General features: G+C 34.5%; 1 long non-coding RNA gene across 1 annotated transcript; it reads left to right on the top strand.

The window, feature by feature from the left end:
• The first annotated feature begins 1,786 nt into the window (after window positions 1-1,786).
• LOC141352791 (uncharacterized) lies at window positions 1,787-5,781 on the top strand. Its single transcript, XR_012359924.1, has 3 exons — window positions 1,787-1,927; window positions 2,083-2,168; window positions 5,572-5,781. It is a non-coding gene; the product is annotated as an uncharacterized lncRNA (long non-coding RNA).
• The last annotated feature ends 18,387 nt before the right edge of the window (window positions 5,782-24,168 follow it).

Genomic DNA, 24,168 nt, shown 5'->3' with positions numbered 1-24,168 from the left:
GATGTTAATGCATATGGTGATATGTGATTGTATGTACATACATGTGAGAAGCAAAATGTCCATTTATCATTATGTAGTGTGTTTAGTTAGTACGTTGAGTAATATTTATTATGTTTTACACGGGCGTGGTGCAATATAGGGGAGAGCGGGGTATGTTGTCACACTTTTCACACTGTCTAACATTTACTGAGCACCATACATCAAAATGGTATAAATCTCATACCAAATGAAAGAAGGAAGTCTTGGGCACATATGTTGTATTCATAACATCTTTATATCTTATCTCATTACAGAGTTGTAGACTGTTGAATAGTGACTGTGCACTTGTGACAATTTGCCCCATCGGAGGGTAAGTTGTCACACTAGGGCGGGTAAGTTGTCACACTAGATTATCTAAAAATAAGAACACAACTACTTAATTGTGAATATTGATTTTAATTTTTAAACTCAAACCAAACTGGAAATATAAACATCCGTGCCTGGAGAATCTGGAAAAACAATTATTTCAATCCAAATAATGCACATTTCAATTAAGTGGCAAGACCACTTTACTTTGAACTTTGGTTCAAATGTTCTATGGCTTTCACATAAAACCAGATAACTGAATGGAACGCTGCAGATAACTTGCTTAACTTAACATGTTTAACCTCTGAACAAAACAGATGCCCTGTATGACTAATAGGACTCATCTCCAGAATCACAATTCTGACACACATAAATTGCCTGGCCTGAGGTGCAAGCATCATGGGCCCAATTGTTGCATTTTACACATTTTACCCAGGTCTCCTTTGGACGACTCTTTGAAAATGGCTCTACACAGACGAGGCAGAAGCACTCTTCATCATCTGATGATGACTCTTGCATGATTTTTCTTCTTTTAGCTGCCTTGTTTTTCATAGGTCCAGATTTCTGCTTCCCTTTCGTTTGAAACAGCTTTTTGCTAGATTGAGGCTTATTCTTTTCTATATCATGTTTTCTGAGCATGTTCGATGTGTTTGTTTGTACAGGGGCAAGTTGTCAGATGTGACGACTTGCCCCAAAGTCATTGAGACAACTTGCCCCATACTTACTTGTGTGCTAATGTTGTCTAAATCTCAAGTTTAGCTCATCATATCACTTTAGCTAAAGTATCAAAAGACACTTTACGGTCTCCTCTATTTTGTGCAAAATAATCATTTTAAACATTCACACCTAACAAAGTTGTATTGCATAAAATGTAAAGTGATTTTTTTTTACTTTTTAAGCAGAAAAATAAGAAAATTGTGCTAACCTCAGATTACAGTGATCTTGACCACATGTGAACAGGAAGTTCACTATAGAAGAAGAAGTCACATAAAGTGGCTATTTGATTGTGGAGATAGAGCCTCTAGTGTTGGAGTTATTAACAGTGTGACAACTTACCCGTGTGACAACTTACCCCGCTCTCCCCTATCCTAGATGTAGATTTATATATGTGTATTTTTAATGGTATTGTATGTGTCTATGGATATGTAAATTTGAATGTTGTATATTTTAAATGATGAATATTGTGCGTATTGAATGAATTGTGTTATATGTGTGTGGTGTAATCACGTGACACATTGATTATTGAGCTTTTTGGTGTGCGGATCTTTCTCTTTTGTGGCTTACCATTTTTTAAAAGCAATAAGGTACTCGAAGCAAGTACTGTATCGTGAATAAGTAACAATACTTATTCACAATACAGCACAACTTCTCGTACATTATTGCTTACTTAATGCATACTATTTAAAGACTTCCAGAGATTGATTGATTTTCTCTTTGTCTAGATGTGCTGTAATACCTGATCTTACTGGCAGTACCAGTACCGTCAGTTATTCATGTGATGGAATGGAGGGACGTTATGTGAATGTGTTCCTACCTGGACCTGGTCATGTCACTGTGTGTGAGATGGAGGTCTATGCAAAACGTAATTTCTGATACATAATTCTCTACAGTTAGATGGAAGTTTTTTTAATGAGATTTTCCATAAATGGTCTGATTTTCATTTGTTTGTTTTGCTCTCTTGTAAAGTTTTGCTTGAATATGTATATACTTGTTGAGTTTGTGTTTGTTGTGTTTTAGGTGTTTTTAAAAAAAGAGAAATTTTGAGACTAAAATTGCTCTCCAGTGTTGATGCAGCGGCTCTGAGCGACAAAATCCTCTCTCAGGTTAGAAAAACAGTGAGAAGGTCTTCAAATACAAAAAAATAAATGGGTAACACTTTATATTAGGACCCGCAATGTACCGCTTATGTAAACCGAATTCACAGCGTATCTATTTGTAACAACAGAGTACCTCTACAGTACGTACTTGTAGGTATAAGGGAACAATATTTTAAGTTTGAAATAATAGATAGGATATATGGAAAATTATAAATGATTTATTCTCTAAGTATTTCATAACTACAGCGTACCTATTGTAATATTACGTGGTATGTATGACTTGCGTCTATGGGTATTATGGTCTATTAATTTTTTTGTTACAGTTTTTTTCATATTTGCTACTTACCTGATGAAAGTGTATTGTATACAGTCGATGTCTATGAGCCCAACATATAACAGCACATCACTTTTATTTCGGTATAGACTGTGCTGTGTAATAGCAAAAGAGCAGCTGCTTTATTTTGATCGTCTGTGTTTTAAGGCAAGTACAAAATAATAGCAACTTGTACCTCTTTGATCTGTATATGTATACAGGAGTTACCAGGTAACTCTTATACAGATGTGGCCCTTAAAAATGCGCGTCTCTGAGAGCAGAATGCCGCGAGGACTTCCGAAATTCTGCGAGATCCCGCAGAAGGTGGGTTCGGTGGGGGATGCAGGAAATACAAAAACCTGTAGATGGCAGTCGTGTTTCATGTAGGCCATACTGACGACAATTTGTGTGCTTAACTTCATGCTGAGCGTATACTCTATGATATTGAAGTAACATGACACAGATTTTCTGTGTTTAGGAGATACTCTTTGATGCCATACAAATGCAGGCTTTTTTGGCAAACCTTTCGTTGGCGAAGTTTTCTTTGCCAGTTACATAAACAGTGACATATTCTTCATAAAATTTCGACTCAAACGCGCATCATTTGTCTTATTTTTTTCCGTGTACTTACAGTAGAAGAGACGTGATATATGATAACTGTCTTATAACAAAATAACTCGCGAAGACCTTTGAAGAGACCGAGCCCATTTACGCAATATCATTAACTAATTTATCTAATTTTACATTTAGTTCATTTTTGCATCTGAACGTTTAATAGCTTTTACATGGTTGTGTTGCGCTTTTCTGCATTACTGAACAGTAGGAATATAAGTAGAAATATAAGAAAATATAAGTTAAGTGTGTTGTGTGTATTTCCTAATTATAAGCCTTTGGGAAATTGCACCAAATCTAAACGTGCATAAAAACATGAACATGTCATTTAAATAAGCGAAAAATCTTTTTTATGAGCTCAAAATTTTGAATATAATGTGCTATTGCAAAAAATTGCCCATCTCTAAAGGAGAATATTCATCTTTAAAGTTGAAGAAACCAAAAAGTAATGTACTGATAAACATTCGTCAAACATAAATAAATAAATATATATATTTGGGATGTGCCCGAAGCAGAATACGTTATTCGCAAGGGCACGGATAATGGCTTTAAAACGAATAACGAATTCATCCGAATAACAGAAAAAATATTCGGCCAGACATCATAACGTGTTTACTGGAACAGCTAAATTATAAAGCCCTTAAAGCACGTATAATATGTGTGTGAAGTGAATGAGTGTAATCTATAAAATTACATGAATGACATTTTCTGCGCGTCCCTTATTTAGAAACGCGAGATGTTTTGGAATTAGTTTTAAAACGCTGCTAATATCAAACGTCTTTTAATCCAACTGTTAAAAATTACCCTTTTAGTTTATTTAATTTTATTTAAGTACACAAGACCAGAAACCCTTGATAAAATGCTGCATTTTAATGTTTTATAACTTTGAGGCAACTGCATGCCATATTCTTTATAAACATAAAAAAACTAGCAGCTTAACCATGTGCAATAATTACATTTTGGAATTAACTTCCTTCATGTCGTTTTATTTATTCACTGTAAAAATATTTTCTGAATTTGTAAGTAAAGTTAGCATTAAATTTGTTTTACAATTTTAAATGAATTTTTGCTTTTATTATAATTATAAGTTAAATAACTGTAAATATTTATTAAAAATAATATTACATTTTTTTAATCAAAAAGACAAATAACTTGATTCTCATTAATAATAGCCATGGAAAACAAACTTCTCATTTTCAAAGCCTCATACAGCTTGTGCCTATGTGCGTTGAATTTGAGAGCGCTTTAAGCGTTTATTGTGTCTTTCAGCACATTACATATATGACCCATTCTGTCTAAATGAGTGGGATGTTTTCAAGTACTCTATTAATTAAACATCTAATACGTTTTCTGAGAGTGAAATGATTAATACTAAGATGCGTGTCATGTCTGACATCTTGGTTTCGGTTTAAAAACATGCAGGAATTTGAAAATAAAATGCAGGACTTGCTTGATGTTTAAATAGTTATTAACAGAGATAAAGTTCGGGACTGATTTATGTTAAAAAGTTATTAAGATCAACAAGACTCGCGCTGACTGACAGATCCGAAACGCAACGCACAGACACGCAAGTACCTGCACTGACAGAATAGTAAAAAAACAAAAAACATCTGTTTTGGAAAGAATTTACGAAAGCATATTAAGCATTACAACAAACTTGTTAAGCTCATTATTAAATATGTCCATAGCCTACAGCGTTTGCGCGAACAGAACGAATTGTTTAAAAAAACTTTCTCATTAATCTTCATCTAAATTAATAAATAATCAGATATTCGTTTATAATTTCAAATAACAGCTCTATTATTTAAAGTCAGTTTTGACTTAGTTCAAAACAAGCAAAATGATTTTAAACAATAAGGTAATTAGAAAGATGTAATATAAATGTTTCAGTTGTTATTTACAATTACAATTTATCTAACTTTTTATGTTAATTGCAATTCATGTCATAATAATCTTCAGTATAAATTTTGCTTTTAAAATGTTACATTTTCATATTTTCACATTAAATCAGCTGGACTTTTGTTATTAAAAGCAAGTAGCCTAATATAGGCTACTAAAATAAAAGTGATGTGGTGTTAAATTTATTTGCCAATGTGGCTCATAGACATCGACCGTATACAACATTCAGAAAAAAAATCATAAAAAATGAATACATAATTTTCCCATAGACTTCACTAAGTCATACATACCACGTAATATTACAATAGCTGTAGTTATAAAATACTTATAAATAATTTATAATTCTTCATATTCTTACCCCCTTATTAGCCCAAACTTAAAATATCTTTCCCTTATACCTACAAGTACGTACTGTAGGGGTACCCTGTTGTTACAAATAGGTACGCAGTAAATTCGGTTTAATTATGCGGTACTTTGCGGGTCGTAATATAAAGTGTTACCAATAAATGTGTTATTAAAAGAGAGATGTGATACTGTAAGTGTGTTAAATGTGAATAAATTAATATGTGTATTGATGAATGTTAGCTGGAGTCTGCTCTGTCATTATACATCTCTGATTTTAAACGGTCCTGGAAACAACGCCCCTATAAAGAAAAAGTGAAACAACGGAACACAGGCAAGTATATAGTCATTTTAAAACGATTTACATTAAATTGTTTACCTTACAATACAGAATTATGACATTTAACACTGATCAGCTTTTAAAAGTATAGCGGAGGATTTTCTTTTTCCGGGTGGATTAACAAGACTATTGGTCATCCTAGTTGTCAATCATTCTGGTGATATGTTTACATTAGGCCGTCGTACGTGCTTGTCCCTAGGTTCGCTTTCTGCACATGTGCACTTTGAGGTGTATATGTTTGGTGGGCTACGGCTTCAGCCATTCATTGAAGCTCGCATTCTCACTGTGTTTTTTATTTCAAAATGTCTGAGGGTCGCGAGAGAAAAATTGTTTGACAAGAAGAGAAAGGCCTCTGAAGAAAGAAACAAGACCAGAGTGTTTTTGGGAGAATATTTCAATTGTGCAATTGCATTTTTTTTTTTTAAAGCAGAGAGGGTGGTTCTTTTCTAAAATTCTGGAAATTCTTCCACTATACCTTTAGGGGTGGTTTTCCGGACAGGGATTACCTTAAACCAGGACTTGGCCTTAGTTTAATTAGGAAAAATAACTAGTTTTAACAAACATGCCTTACTAAAAAATATAAACATACATTTTAAATGCTTATATACAGTGGGTACAAAAAGTATTCAGACCCCTTTAAATTTTTAACTCTTTGTTTCATTGCAGCCATTTGCTAAAATCCAAAAATTCATTATATGTCTCATTAATGTACACTCAGCACCCCATCTTGACAGAAAAAACATACATGTAGAAATGTTTGCAAATTTATTAAAAAAGATAAACTGAAGTATCACATGGTCATAAGTATTCAGACCTTTTGCTCAGTATTGAGTAGAAGCACCCTTTTGAGCTAGTACAGCAATGAGTCTTCTTGAGAATGATGCAACAAGTTATTCACACCTGGATTTGGGGATCCTCTGCGATTCTTCCTTGCAGATCCTTTCCTGTACCCTCAGGTTGAATAGTTGAACAGCCATTTCAGGTGTCTACAGAGAAGCTCAATAGGGTTTAGGTCAGGGCTCTGACTGGGCCAGTCAAGAATGGTCCCAGAGTTGTTCTGAAGTAGGGCTGCCACTAACAACTATTTTTTATATCGACTAATTTATCGATTAAATTTATTAAAATACTATTGTTATAAATTATAATTGTATAACACAAATATGCAATTATATATTAAAGCCTATATTTCTGCATCTGTCACTGTGTAGCTAATGGACTTTAGCTTAATCTAATGTAAAGTAAATTAAAAGTCAGCTTTAAGAAAACCGCAGATGTCTATAAACAAAAGCAAAAGTTGGTATGTATGGTTATGTTCTCAATAATGCAGGTTTTGTTAATTTAAATTATAAATGACATATATCTGTAAAATCTTTAAAAGTACAAATATGTAATCAATAAAAACATTAAAGGTATAGCGGAAGATTTTCCCGAATTATTTAAAAGAACCGCCCCTCGATATTTTTTAAAAAATGCACACGCAACACTCCCGAGAGGGAACGCCTGTTAAACGCGTGCACGAGACAGAGAGAGAGCATGCAGGAGCGTAGTTCTTCTCTTCGCTCTGTTTACAAGTTTCTGTCGGCATGTTTACCGTGTCTGTGCAGTTCGTGACTTGTTCCAGGGCTAGCATCGCTAATCATAGCTTACATCAACTTTTACTAGCAGTGATTTTAAATGGATTTCTCCAAATAGCATGACAAAATGTACCTTTCCTGTAGAAACTTTGCGTGGGAAGCCCAACCTGTCCTTTTAGCTCACGCCAGCGTGTGAAATAGTCTCCCATAAACCTTCTGGTCTTGTTTCTTTCTTTATAGTCCTTTCTCTTCTTTCTTGTCATACAATTCGTAGACACTTTTTCTCTTGCAACCCTCAGACATTTAAAAAAAAAACACAGCGAGAACGCGAGCTTCAATGAATGGTTGAAACCGTAGCACAACACACATACACGTGAAAGTGCGCATGTGCAGCAAGCGAACCTAGAGGCGAGCACGTACAATGGTTATACGTCAACATATAATGAGAATGATTGACATCTGGGATGACCAATAGCCTTGATGATCCACCCAGAAAACGGAAATCTTCCGCTATACCTTTAAGTAAATCGCAAGTCTGCACCGTGATGCCACAGAAGAAACAAAGAAATTTTTAAGGTTCTTAAAACATCCACCTCAAAAACTTTTGTGCAAAGCAATCTTTGTGTTTATGGAATCATACAGTCAAACAAAATACTTATTTTTATAATTGTATCCAGTATGAAATATATAAAATACTGTGATTTATTGAATCCATGTGTTTCATTTACAGGTCAATGTTAAATCACCCTGAAAAAGACTGACTGTATATAAAGGTATGTTTATTTTATATTCACTAGTTTGCTGTCACAGTCATTATTGCTTCTGTATGTTTGATAAAAAGTTTGTCTAAATATTTTCTGTTCAACAAGTTACAGTCACTTCATTGTATTTAATCAAATGATATAACAAAATATATTTTATATCATAAAAGCAATGTCATTGTTGAAGTAAGAGAACTGCTGAGCTCATACAGGACCACAAGATGTCCACCACATTCTCTCCTATTATTTTAACAAAATCATTAATTTTATTACTGTTTTGGGCTTTGCAGTTTTTTATTAGATAATTAATTAAAAAAATGAAAGAGTAAATATGATTGATACGTTGCTTGTGTCAGGTGTGACAGTTCTCATCTTAACATGTGTATGATAGAAGAGAGATAACACTGCATATAGTCGTCTCAGTTAAACATGAACATGTGAACTGTTGCACAAATATACACAATTGATTTATAAAGAACTTGAGGTAAATGATTTCAGTCAAATTCAGTTCATTTTACCTTTTGCTATAAGCAGAGGTCCACAATAATATATTTTACTTTCTATTTTTCCTCAGCCATCCCACCCACAGTCTCGCACAGATCACAGCAGCTCTACTCAACACCTTCAACAGCCAACCAATAAATGATCAGTTTTAGAAATCTGGACAAAAACAGTGATGATAAATGATGTTAGATTACATTGGCAGAAGAGGAGCGTGTATGAGACTCCGCCCTTCACCTGAACCAAACACATTCATCAGTTCTTTACCTTTACTGAGCTCATGAGGGCACAACACCCCCTTTTAGTTAGACTAGGCTTTTGATATATTAGGACCTTTAGGTAGTTTATTCAAACATGCATTTAAGTCTAGACTTAATATAGGGAAGAGCGGGTCAAAAGTAATGCGGGACAAAAGTAACAAAGTGATTTTCTCAGAGCTCTGACTACATTTGCATTCTAAGCTATGACAGCTTAAAACCCCAATAAGTTGACTGAACTCAATTAAATGAGTAATGGGTCTTATAAAAATGTAATATTTAAGTTCACTTCACGTGGTGGTCATGTAGACTGGTGTTTATGTTGTCTGGTGATTTACATTAAACAAAATTAATAAAGATTAAACAGCAATGTTGTTTGATCACTGATATATCTTAGAGTCTGTCCAAGTGTTATCAAACAAAGAATCTATTTTAAAATACCCTGTTAGCCATATCAACAAGATAGGAAGGAGTTAGTCCTTTTAAAAGTTTAATCTCTTCATTATATTAAAGGATCCTTCCTTAGATTCTCACGTGCAGAATGTTTTTATTATTGTGTTTTTGTTTGTTTGTTTGTTTGTTTTATTCCTAATCATTTATTTACATAATCACCATAATCATTTTATAATCATTAGCTATCCATATAATTGTTTATTTGATTATTTAATATTATTTTATCATTATCAATTTCATTATTACATTATTGTTTATTTATTTATATTTTCTGTTCATTTACTTATTCATTCATTATATTTCTATATTTGATTATGTTATTCATTCATTTCCCATATTTTGATATTTTATTATATTATTCATTTATTCATTATATTTCTATATTTTATTATATTATTCATTCAATCATGCATTCGTTATATTTCTATATTTCATATGTCTTATTGATTTCATTGTTGTTCAGTCATTTGTGAAGTGTCATGAGCTGTCCTGTATCTCTGTAAAGAATGTTTATGAAAGCTCAAGGTTTGTGGGATGTTGCTATTAAGTTTTGGTATAACAGTGCGTGTTGAATTCATGCTGGCTAGACGAGGTTGAATAAGGTTTGAACATTGAGACATATGCAACTGGAGCAGTCCATCAATAAAACTTTGTTCTATTTTATCATCTAAACCTTCGTCTCATGTCCTCTGCTTGTGCTCTTCTCTAGCAACGATTGATCAACCTCTTAACTGACAGAAGGGTGTGGAGACCTGATCTAATAATAGTAAAGAGAAATACAATGAGTTGAACAGGGAAACACTGATCAATTGAAACTCTCAAAAAGAAATAGTTTATATGTTCCAGTTGTTGTTGTTTTTAACCAAGAGTTTAAAAAATGCTCAGTAGCAAAGGCTTATGGGTAAACCTTGTGACTTTTGTACTGATAATTTTAAGTCCATTGCACTTGCATTTTGTTAAGTTTAAATAAATATAATTGTTACGTTATTAATCCAAAATGCACAATTTTAGCCATGATTACATGACTTTTTTAGTACAAACAACATTGGGGCTTTCAGTGTAGTGCATGAATCCTGATGTTTTTATTTTATGCATATAAAAGCTGGAAGAATGTATTATTATGGTAATTAAATTTATTATTAGATTGTTAAAAACTTTTATTTGTATCAATTCAAGTTTTTACTGCCAGGTTGATTTTGAAGCATTTGATAAAACTGAAATTTAAAATGAAAACGTAATTTCATTATTTTTTGCAAAGATGAAGGACAAAATATGTTTGCATGTACATATTAACAAGGTCATAGTCAAGTAAATTTAATAAAAACAAGAGTAACAAAAAACTTGTAAAGGTTTTGTGTTACTCTCGTAACACAAAACAAGAGTGTTGCGTTAACAGGAAAGCTTGTCTTCTGTTATTTGATTGGCCACCTCAATCATTATTGACAATTTTTGACTGACAAACATGATGTCGAAACCAGTACGGTGTCCATATTAGGACATCCTCAGACCTCAGCGTCAGTACTCAGGCATCAGATGAAATGGCATCGTGCCTCAGACTTAAAAGCATCAGTTCTCAGAAAAACATGGTCTCGCACAACAGACATCGGGCAAACGGCCTTGGACTAAAAGTCATCAGTTGAAACGTCATCAGGTCTCGCACAACAAGGTATCGGACAAGACGCCATCAGATGATTTTACACGTGGCCCCGCCCCTTCACATGACATCACTATCGCAAACTTACCAGAGATCAATAAAGACTTATGAGGGCACTTTGGTTTGCTTAACTGTGTATTTAATTGTAGCATCGACATAAATTGTTGTTGTTCTTTTTACTCGCCTCTGTATAACAATGATTTATTTAAACACGATTTTACACATGATCACGCTTTTACGTGTGACGTCACTATAAAGCTATTGATATCTTTTTTACTGTCTTTATTAATCCCTACTGTATAACGTGTTTCATGACGATTCATTTATACACTGAATTAAATGCCGTTAACAATAAATGTGCTGTTTTTAACATCTCTCTCTTTCTCTCTCTCTCTCTCTCTCTCTCTCAAAATTAATGTTTTAAGCTGGCTAAAACATTATTACAACTACATATTGCCGTTTGTATATAGCTAATTGTTTTCGTTTAACTGGCTATGGTTTTCTGTTGTAAAACTTGCTTAAAATTTAAGCACATTATAATAATGTATGATATATTATGTATGATGTAAGCTGTATAAGTTTGACCGAATTCTGTATACTATAGCCTAATAAAAAACGTTTATGAAAGATAGAGACAGGTAAATATGAAATAAGCCCTTGATATTATTATTATTATTATTATTTTGCTTAAGCCCAGGGCCCCGGACTGGGAGTGTTTTCTGATAAAGTGACCACAAGTGCCTTTCAAGTAATGAACAATGACGAAACGGTGCGTTTTTATCTTTTTTAAGGTAATGAAAGGCAACGTATATAAACATTAATTAAATTATTCTTCGTAACACTTAAAAGCCACGGTGTACAGAACAGCACACAAAGATAATACACAAAACATTTCATTCAGACTTACATTTATATATTTAGACTTATATTTATATATTCAGACTTATATATATTCAGACTTATATTTATATATTCACAATTTATATTTATATATTCATGATTTACATTTATATATTCAAACTTATAACTATATACTCAGATTTTATAATTAATTATTTCCTGTTATCACAGTTCGGTGCGCACCTCGGTTTTGAAGCCACGGTTTGGTTCATTTTCGGTATAGTAAGAGGGAAAATGCAAAGATTAAACTGCAGGTTGTTTATTACTATAAACTTTTTTTAACAATTTGTTTACACTTTTTTTTAAACTTTTATTAAAATATAATATATAAAATATATGTAAAATAAAAAAGAATAAATAAAATACTGCTGCAAAGTTCTCCACTAAATAACATACTTTTTTACATTATTTTATAACATGTAACTCTTTTCTTAACCTTCTCTTAACCTGTTAGCCAGCACTTCTAGTTTTGAGCATTTTCTGAAAAACGACAACTCCAAACTAAAACATCTGCAGCTCTTAAACCCTATGGTCTATATTCATAATTCTTAGATCAGGTAAGCAGAGAGCCTCCATTGCAAAGCGTTACTTCCGTTAAGGCGGGTCCTCTGTTAAAGTTTAAAACTATTGTATCTGCTCAGTGTCACTCTGAACCGCTAACGTGTGGTCGTGACGTATATCATGCGCCGAAACTGGCCGGAAACAACAAGTCCGAATGATCAGACCAACAAAACTTAGCAAACATTGTTCTTGCTCTGGCTTTAACTTCTGTATATTCGGCAGTTTTGCAACAACGGAACAAATAGCTTTTCTCACGTCTTTCTCCGCTGCCATTACTGAACTACAACTCAAACTGACGCACGACCTCAACGTCATCGTTCTTGGCCACCCCCCTCTGTTGCAGGAGAAAACAAAACTCTACACAACAGTCCCAGACATAGTACTGAAGCGAAATGAAAATTAAGCGGAAGCACGTAGGAGGGCGGAGCCAGGTTAATGAATGTGTGCTTTTGAATTCACTGTTGGAAACACTGTTTACATTAGATAAATGCAACTGTTATTACATTGTAAAGAGACATTTGGCCCAACAATGCAATACAAATGGAGTGGTAAAGGGATCTGGTGTTCTCACTTTTGTTGGTGCAAAATAATGTATAGTTGCATTTTAATCTGACTTCAATTTATAGTCATAAACATTTATTGAATACTTACAATCATCTGCGGATCATAATTTAGATATTATATTATTTATATATTCTGATAATTTTAGTTATTCATTCATTCATTCATTCAATCATTTTAGAAAATTAGTCACCAGTGTGTGTGCAGAAACATCTTGTTATTCTTCTTCATCTATTGTGTACTCTCCTTTAAACCACAACAGTCACACAAAACAGGCTGTTGGGGATCCCCTATTAATGTGATGTCACACTGATTACACCCCACCCATGACCACTCACAGACTCCGCCCTTAGGAGCGCGTAGTTAAACCTTATGCCAGAGACACATGTTTTGATGTAGTTCAAAGCACATGTGTAAACGCTCTAAACCCTACTTTACATAAGGGGATGGGAACAGAAGCTTTCTTTCAATTTAAAGAAACAAACACAAAAACACTGTGTTTTTCATTGCAACCACAAATGATCATATTCAACATCATATAATGAAAGATCTGTGATTCTTAAGAAGCCTTCACTAGACCCCTCTATTTTAAATAATTTTCACCCAATCTCAGTTTTACCATTTATCTCAAAGATTTTAGAAAAAATTCTACTTGACCAACTACAGTCCATTCTTCATCTTATGGTATACCTGAAACCTTCCAGTCTGGTTTTAAATCTGCTCACAGCACAGAAACGGTCCTCCTTAGAGTTTTAAATGATATCTTTTTAGCCTTTGACTCTGGTGACTCTGTGGTCTTGCAGACGATACACAGATCCACCCACAGGCTTCCACTGTAGATCTGGGAAGCCTTTAAGCTTTCAGATCCACCCACGTGCGAAATCTTGGGGTCCTTTTGGATGAGTCCCTAAAACTGGACAAACATATCTCCTCTGTTATTGGCGCGAGTTTCTACCAACTACGCCTACTATCTAAGGTTAAACATTTTTTAAATCACAAAACGCTCAAAATGTGCCGTGCACGCTTTTATTACCTCTCGTCTGGACTACTGCAACTCACTCTATAGTGGTATCTCCAAAGCACAAATTACCCGTCTTCAACTTGTCCAAAATGCTGCTGCTCGCTTACTTTATAACAGTCGCAAAAGCGACCATATCACTCCCATCCTGAGATCCCTGCATTGGTTACCTATCCAACTCAGAATTGATTTTAAAATCCTTTTACTGGTATACAGATCGTTACACAACCTTGCCCCCAGTTATTTATCTGAGCTAGTTCATCTTTAGACTCCCGCCATAAACCTCAGATCCAGTGATCAGCATCTCCTTTTAATTTCTCCCTCAAAATTAAAACCTAAAGGGGATCGAGCCTTTTCAGTGGTAGGGCCCCGTCTATGAAACAACTTGCCGCTCAAGATTAGAGCGGCACCTTCTATATCTACTTTTAAGTCTCTTTTAAAAACCTATCTGTTTGAGTTGGCATATTAATTTTTATATGTATTTCACTGTAGTGTAAAACCTGTTTGGTTTTAAATTAAAATTGTTTATGGATTTAAATGCATTTGGTTTTTATTTTTGCTTTATCTGTCTTTTCTATATATTTAATGTACAGCACTTTGGTCAGTCTTGTGGCTGTTTTAAATGTGCTTATAAATAAATGAACTTGATCTTGATCTGTGGTGTATTTTAAGCTGAAACTGCACAGACGCATCTCACTGACAACACCTAGGTTAGGGGCCCTTTAAAGTAAATAAAATATTTTTATTTCATTCATTCATGCATTAATGCAATTATTCCGGTTACCACAGACATTGCTCAGGTGGTTATTTTAAGACATTTGATAGAAAAATAATCAACACCTGTGAAACATTTCTCAAGCAATCAGATTTAAGCATTCAACAGCCACGTTTAATAATGTACAGTACCACACATGCTTCATGTATAATACTACATATACATTCGCTGTATATAATATGCAGTACCTATTGTGGTACACTAAAATATGAAATTTACTTCATGTTACTTTATTTTAAAAATGTGTTTAGATAAATGCACTTTACTACTTCAGATAAAAATTAGCAAAATTATAAATGCAACACTTTTGTTTTCCCCCTTATTTTTCATGAGCTGAACTCAAGGATCTAAGACTTATATCTAAGATCTAAGATCACAAAAGGCTTATTTCTCTCAAATATTGTTCTCAAATCTGTCTAAATCTGTGTTAGTGAGCACTTCTCCTTTGCTGATATAATCTATCCACCTTGCCGGTGTGGCATACAGTATCAACATGTTGATTAGACATTATGACTATTACTAGGGTGGCCATTCTTGCCAGTTCCGCCGGACACGTCCCGAACATGTTTTCGAGTGCGTTCTCCGGAAGTCGCGTTGGTCGACCGCATACGTCATCAAGGTTTAATATTTCGGGTTCAATTTCAGAAAAGCAACCGTCACATTTCAAGGTAAGAATGAAACTACAATGATTGTATGTCTTACATAAAGAAAGAAAGAAAGAAAGAAAGAAATCTTAATTTTCGAATGTATTTTAACTGAAATGTGAGATCCTCGATGACGTATGCGTTCGAGCAATGCGACTTCCGGAGAACGCACCAGAAAACATGTTCAGGAAGTGTCTGGCGGATCTGGCACGAACACAATAAAAGGCTACTCTAAAATTTAGCCAATTAATCACTGTAGTGGTACATGGACAGTAAATTAAAAATTATTTTGCCAGTTAGCCACTGTATTGGCATAGACTTGGCATGTACTATACTAATCACCACGACAGATGCTTTATATGTTACTTTAATTTGGAGCAGTGTACAGTACAAAACAAAGAGGAATCACAACATATCACAAAATTAAAATAAACAGAAGATATTAGAAAAAACAACTAACTGCATTTTCTGTAAAATTGGCAAAATAAGATTACATACAATAACATGATAACCAGTAGCTTAACTTTCAATGACATCTGTAATTGGAGTTACTAATGCAATCACATGTTAGTGCACCTGTCCCTTAAACAAGCAATATATTTTTTATGCTTGTTATTACGTCAAGGGTCACATGATAACGTCAACATGGTGGATGAAGTCCATACTTAACATGATCAGGCGAAGATGTATGTACTCTTTTAGTGCTTAATTAAGTACTTATTGAAATGGCAGTACCTACTCAGCAGGGCTGGACTGGACTAAAATTCGGCCCTGGACTTCATCCAGACACAGCCCACTACATTTGTACAAACACACAAAACATAAATGAATTAAAAATAAATTAATTTAAAAGTTTGCTATGCAATGTATTAATCCGTTTACTATCAAAAAAGAATCCAAATAATAAACAAGAAAATGTTATGAAAATAAGAATAGAAAACGTGCATAGAATAAAACATTTGACAGGATTCATTTTAAATGATAGATTTGTTCACGTACATTAAGTTATTATTATATTACCTATTGATTTTAAAGAGAAGATCAATAAAAGAAAAAGAATAATTTTTATTATGAAGCAGAATAAATAATTTGTTTTATATTTGTTTATTATTTATATGAATCATTAATTTATATACATTTTATTGAATCTGCTGGCACCTGATAGTAGTATTAGGCTAATATAGAACGAGTAAGATTTATTAAGTCCTTTTAAAGGGAATTGGGCAACTAAACCTAAATCATTTTCACAACATATTTGTGGTTTTGAAGGAAATGTCAAGACGCTATGAATAAAAAGCAGCACTTTTTTAATTATAAGGGCTTTAGCACATCATTACCAACATCTAGGAAAAATAAACAAATTTTAACATATGGAGGTCTTTTTCTAGAGTGCTTGGCTTTTTATTGTTCTCCACTTCTTCGTTATTACGTTCAGAGATTTTGTTAGATTTGTCAGTAGATTTCAGTAAATTGCTGTTTTTGACTACTTGCAGACTAATCAGTGGAAGATACCAGAGAGGACAGCTTTTGAATTGTTCTAGCAGTACACTAATGTCATACGTCGAACACTCTGTGCAGCGATGCATGAAGTCAAATGCAGCTTTTTGTAATAACTTGATCCTGATTGGCCAGTGCGACATACATACACCATGCAATCAACACGCTTGTTTACTTGTCAGTCTTGCTGCATGCATTAGCTTCTTTTGTCCTGTAAGAGATGCAAAGATATGAAGTTTGACTAAGACAGCAAGTAACATAATTACATTTAATAACTTTTACAATGCCCACTGGCCCATAAAGCCCGCAGCACACCGGGAATCTCCTGGTTGTCTCGATGGCCAGTACATGCCTGCTAACCAATGAAGTTAAGTTCACGAGGTTCGGTTCATTGGCTTTAGAGAAAATTTCTTTGAGTTCTTTGAAGATGTTTGAGTGATGACAGCTGTTTTCTTTTCCACACAGTTTGCATGTCTTAGATTTGAATTGCACACACAGCACTTACTGTACCAACACCAAAAGTGTCAATCTCACTATTTCATTCAAAGTATTATAAGGCTATTTAAGGTTGCCTGCCATCTGTCTTTATGATTTATTTGCTAAATTGTAAAAAAATTGTGTTCATTTTGCATGTTGAATCTTTCTCTTCTGTATTTTCTCAGTCAAAATCAGCCGTGTTTACTTGTGTCATTTAAATCTACTGAGAGAAGTGTCTTTAATGCACCACAGAATAAACAGGGCTGATGAACTTTGCCTGTTTCAGTATTAAGAAGTCAATGAGTGTCAGTGTGTGCTGCTCTGATATCAGCTCCCTTTATTCAGAGATTGACATGAATACATGAAAATGTATTTAAAATAAAAATACTGTGTGGGAAATTTTATTTAAATTCAAATACAGTATTTTGTATTTTGAAAAAAAAAGACTGAATACATGTGAAATTGGTCATCCAGTGCTTGGCCGGGTGAAAGTTTAAACAAAACGCTTCATCTACAAGAGAAAGCGGCAGCTGCGCAACGATTCCACCTCTTGCAGTGTCCCGTGTAAAAGGGCCTTTAAGCCAAAAGCGTTAAAGTCCATCTCAGAGTGTGCACACAAAAAATTTCCTGCAAATGTGTGAATTTGAATTTCCTTTCACTGCATACTGCACTTATAATAACACAAAGCACATCACATGCTATTAGTCATTTGCCTCTGTGCTTCTTTTTCTACTCCAACATTACAATAATTCATGGCCATTAAAAGATGCACATATATCGTTTACCCCGATAGGCCTATCAATGTATACAAAGTAATTCACACTTCATTTCAAGGCTACGATATGTATTGTCATATCACCCAGCCCTAACATGCTGCTTTAAACACATGAAGCATCAAGTTTGCAGGTTCGTCATTCCACATCACTGAATTCATTGAATTACATAAATACAGGAGCAGCATATAGTGGACTCTCGGGCTGTAAACAGTAATGTTGTCTTTTGGTTCATGTATGTCAAAATTAATTCATACTGACTTACAAGTCACACCTGACTATAAGTCGCAGGACCAGACAAACTATGAAAAAAGTGAGACTTATAGGAAAATACGGTAACAAGTTAATGTTTCCATATGTTGGTGCTTTGTTATAACTAAAGGCAATACTGAATTATACACCATTTTAACTTTAATCTAGTACAACTGACCATGACCTCCTCATCTTAAGCCCGATTTATAGTCGTGCTTAAGCTCTACGCCGTAGGTTATCCATAGACTGTGCGTAGCTCTGCGTAGCCTGACGTGCACCAGTGCGTCAGTTCTACGCGGACCCCAAGCGCTGTGATTGGTCCAACAGAATCCCTCCTATCAGGTAAAAAACTGCATCATAGGTATTTCCATTTGCAATGGTGAAAACAAAGATGAGCTAAGTTGAGGAGTGAATTAACTCAAACTGCAACAATTCATTCAAAAATCATTGCTGGTCTTCTCAAGTCATACACGACAATTTGCTGTTTCTTCTTCGTTTGTGGGTTAACTTGCCAAGCTGCTTCTTTGATGATAGCGCTGCTACTGTGGTTACACGCGTGGATACCGCCTACCAGCAGTCTGCGCGTGTGTTTGCACATTGACGCGGTTGACGACGCAAAAGTATAAAAGAAAACTAACCGACGCAGAACCTACGCTGTAGGACCTTCACACAACTATAAAAAGCTCTTTACTGTTAAAAACGTTGCTGAGGACAGCTGCAGCTCACGTGCATGAATGATGGATTGGGGAAGTGGATCGTGTCTGTATGTGTTGTGAAAATACAATAATACTCATCTTTAGTGTATTTAAATACAAATCACAGGTGTTTAAAATACAAAACACAAAATAGTACTTTGTATTTCAAATACATATTTTTAAAACATGTATCTAATACTGCCCATCCCTGCTTTTAACATACTTACATTAATTAGTTATATTACTACTTTACTGGTTCTACACCATGAATTGTTTAATCAGGAAATGTATTTTTTATGTATGTTTGAAGGTTGTTTTATAATCTTCACATGCATAAACAACCATACACACTTGATGATCTTCTCCATCAGGTGTAGAAATTAAGGCTGGCACTTAAACGGTAAAGTCCTTCTTTCATTTGCAGTTTTGCATTTGTACCTGATTTGATTTGTAAATAAGACTTAAAATAACAGATGATGTTTTCTGGAGGTCAAATGATGTGAAATGATCTCATGAAACTATCAGTGATGTTATGAGGAGGGAGGAGACTGAAATTCAAGCAGACAAACTGATATATTGGATTGACTGAAGAGTAAAGAAGAGAATAAGGAGATAGATGGAGAGAAATCTTTATATCTAACACAACACAGGTATGTTATCATCATTATAACCCATAAGACTCTCTGTCTCTCTCTCTCTCTCTCTCTCTCTCTCTCTCTCTCTCTCTCTCTCTCTCTCTCATATTTCTTTTGTTCAGTCATCTTTCTCTGTCATCTGTTTAATTATCTTTATAGAGTCAGAGATGGAGAAACTCATTCATCTGATTTTAGTTTGTGGTGAGTACAGCAGCTGACACACATGATGATATTAAAACACAATATCTTAACATTATAGATGCTGTCTTTCTTCATTCAAATCTCTATTACTGCTTTTTCAAAGTTAGCAATGAAAGACTTGACATTTTTGTATAAACTTAATTTAAATGTTTTTTTAGATGTGAAATATTATCAAATATATTAAACAACTTTTTTTCCCAACAGTTCTCATTTCCATTCCAGAGAGTTTAGAAGGTAACACGTTTATGATGTTTCACACAAATGTAAAGTGATGTAAAGTTGTAAATGTCTTTAGTTAGATTACAGCATCATTTCTGATCATTATCTTCTGGTGTTCAGTTATTTTAGGGCTTTCTTAAAGGGACACAAGGCAGCATTTTTATGTTAATAAATCATCTTCGTAAGTCAGTATATGGTTAAATGATTCATTACCGGACGAATGAAGACTCTCTCGCCCGCCCCTACCGTCTGTATGAAGAATACCCCACTTGCAAGTTCGCTGTATCCAACCCGGTGTCCTTCAGTCTCCAAAGTCTCAGATATCGCGAGAAGCAGGATCACTTTACGGCAAACAACACAGAGGCAGGCGAGCGAAACATGGCTAGCGGTTGTTGCAAATAGCAGAGCTGGGGAACAAGCAGCGAAAACCCTTGACGGAAGATTCCAAGAAAACAAAAAGAGATTCAGACCTAATATATATATTAGGGTGACCATACGTGCCATTCCTCCCGGACGCGTCCTGGCCAGGATTTCGGATGCGTCTTCCGGAAGTCATATTTGTCGACCGCATACGTCATAGAGGATTATTATTATTATTATTACAGAAAAGCAACAGCAACATTTTAAGGTAAGAATGAAACTACGATAGCATGTCTTATGTTTTTAACTGAATGGCGTATGCTGTCAACAAATACGACTTCCGGAAGACGCACCGAAATCCTGGACAGGAAGCGTCTGGGAAGAATGGCACGTATATATATATATATATATATATATATATATATATATATAGATATATAGATAGATAGATAGATAGATAGATAGATAGATAGATAGATAGATAGATAGATAGATAGATAGATAGACAGATAGATGGATAGATAGACGGATAGATGGATAGATAGATAGATAGATAGATAGATAGATAGATAGATAGATAGACAGATAGATGGATAGATAGACGGATAGATGGATAGATAAATGTAGAAGGATAATATTAGTCTAAAGTTATATTAGTAAGGTCTATAAGTTCATCTGGAGGAATGACGTTTTCCTTTTGCTTGTCTATAAATATTTGAAGAGTTTGGTTCCACTCTGTGGTCATGTGCATTCATCTTTGCCATTTTATATTCATTTAGTTGACTAGTTGTACACACTGACTTAAAAAATAAAAACATTAATGGCATTAATCAAAACACTTACTTTGTCATATTAAGAACACTGTCATTGCTGCGGTTATACTTGATGTCGTTGCTTAGTATTTTTCACAGCGATCAGCTGTAAAATGTTTTGGTCCTGCTCGATTTTCGCTGACTTTGAGTAAAATAAGGTAAAGTTTTTCATAAGATCTCCTGGGATCAATGTGTTAGCATGAGAAACTTGATGCTGTCGGGAGATAAGCACCGAGTGCTTCGTGTAAATTATTAGATGTTGATGACAATCTTTCCCATCACAGAAAACAACCACAGGTTTATCAATGCCATTAAAGTATTATTTTGTTTTGTTTGTTGATCACGAAGTACAAAATAGATGAGGAAAACTAGGACTCTGTGTACTCAGCGTGCCGCCATGTTTGTTTACGTTGCGTGAATGGTCCGCTGTAATTTCTTTAAAAACGGAGGAGTGCCGTTTATTGCATTTTGGGAAAAAAGGGAGAAAGGATGACAGAATAACACGGCGGTTTATGTATTTTGCGTAAAATTAATTATTTACTTTTAAATACTGACCTGATATAATACTAATTTTGGCAGTAACTCATTTTTTCAAAAATGGCGTTTATTGCGTTTTGGAACCAAACTCTTAAATTATTTATTTATTCATAATTATATTATTCTCATGCCCACTCTCCCAATAAAAAACAAAACACGAAAGCATAAGTTTGCCTCGTTCATATCAGTCGTTCACGGTAAAAATTCTATTATGCATGACAAAACAATTTTAAAAAAAATCAGTTGGAAAGGATATATTACTTGCCTAACTTAGACATATAATTGGATTGGAAATAAGATGATAAACTGGGTTGCAGGGGGGAAGGGACAACAGTTTGTTTTTACGACAATGTGTTTGAAAGCATTTAGTTCCAGACACTAGGGGGAGCTTGTAGAGAAATAATACGCAGACTTGCCTGGTTTCCCTTTAATGTTTATTGATATCAACATTTTTGCTAAACATTGACTTCTATATTAATTAATTATTTAATAATCGTTTTATGTGTAAAACTTAAGTGGAACTTTATACCATGTTTATAATAAATATAAATAAAGTATCAGATCGGTATATTTAAATGTGAAAAAAAGAAGGGAAGTGTTCACATTTTGCTAGTAGCCATCACAGTTAAGTTACTGCAAGCTGCGTGTGTAATGTGTAGAGTTGTTCCGATTCCGATACCAGTATCGGAAATGCGGCCGATACCACAAAAAATTCTGGCATCGGAATCGGCGAGTACTTGAACCCATGTACCGATCCGATACCATTTTCTTACTAAACCTAGTTATGCCCGTTGTAGCTAACGCTGCAAAGCGGAACTCATTTCTTCTTCGCTGCTCTGAATGCAAACACCAGGAAGTTACCTCATGCGTGACACAACCACTGTTTACTTAGAGCGGCAAAGAAATGAAAGCATGCAGCCGTATGTCCGCTGTTTGTTAGTATTTCAGACTAATAAAACAAAACATCAAAATGTCTCAACGGACCCGCAGATTTTAGCGGAGTACTCAACGGAGTTAATGCCCGTGATTGACAAGCACACATACCCCGCGCTTGAGCGCGTTTGTGATTGACCAGTACTGTCATTGACAACAAGTACACATACATAGCATCGCGCGTTTGAGAGCAGCATTGATAAGTACATAAACCCTGCGTGTGCTGTTTGCTGTAATTGTTTTTAATGATAAGAGCATGAACCGTTTGATATTTGAGATGAAATAAAACTTACCACTGAGTTTTACCGCAGATCTTACTTGTCTCTGTCGTCTATGTGACGCGACAGTCAGCACAGCACATCCATAATTTCAAATCCGTTTACAAGACGAATGCTCTTGTTATGTTTAATATAAAGTTTACATTGCGTTGTAAAAATGATAAAATTATCTTCATACGTGCTTAAAGGGATACTTCACAGATTTAGCATTCAGCTTTGTATCTGTAGAAACCCGGCAGTATTACTGAATGACCATGTTTCCCTCCATCATTTCCCCCTGAGAGGAGAGATATCTGCATTTTGGTTCTGCAAAAAAGTCCTCCGATGATGCAAAAATCGTCATATTACATCATCGGAGGACTTTTTTGCAGAACCAAAATGCAGATATCTCTCCTCTCAGGGGGAAATGATGGAGGGAAACATGGTCATTCAGTAATACTGCCGGGTTTCTACAGATACAAAGCTGAATGCTAAATCGGTGAAGTATCCCTTTAATTCATAATGAGAACGTTTACACAAGCTTTTTTATTCTGCTATAATATATATTAACAATAATATATGTCATTTTATATAGGCTACAAACTATAATTCTATCTTGACATGCACATTATCTGGTTCATGTTGGTCCAGTTTAATTCAGAGGACTCATTGGTTTGGTGTATTCGTTTTAATTGTAAGCCTTTAAAAAGTAATTATTTTAGATACAATTTTGTAATATTTAATAGCTTAAATTCTCTAATTTCTTCTAAAAACATTTAAAATCATCCCACAGAATTCCACAGATTTTTCAAATTTTTCTAAAACTAAAATACCCTTTCAGTGTACAGTGTTAGATTTGTGGCTCGTTTTCTCTTAGGAAAAATAAATATTACTGTCAAATGTCTTTCAGATAATAAAAATACTAATAATACTAAAATAATGTTTTATACAGGAATAAGTCTGAAGCACACCCTAAAACCGTTATATATCCATTCATACAGGACTAGTAGTATGTATAGCTGTATATTTTACAGATATACACCCAGGTATCGGATCGGTACTCGGTATCGGCCGATACCCTGAGCCCAGGTATCGGAATCGGTATCGGGAAGAGAAAAATGGTATCGGAACATCTCTAGTAATGTGGTGGCAGAAAAACAGTGGAAATGAATTAGACACGAGTGAAACGAACA

The sequence above is a fragment of the Misgurnus anguillicaudatus genome, chromosome 21 (genome assembly GCF_027580225.2).
Source record: "Misgurnus anguillicaudatus chromosome 21, ASM2758022v2, whole genome shotgun sequence".
In the NCBI taxonomy this organism is placed as follows: Eukaryota; Metazoa; Chordata; class Actinopteri; order Cypriniformes; family Cobitidae; genus Misgurnus; species Misgurnus anguillicaudatus.
This window is presented reverse-complemented; position numbering and strand designations above follow the sequence as displayed.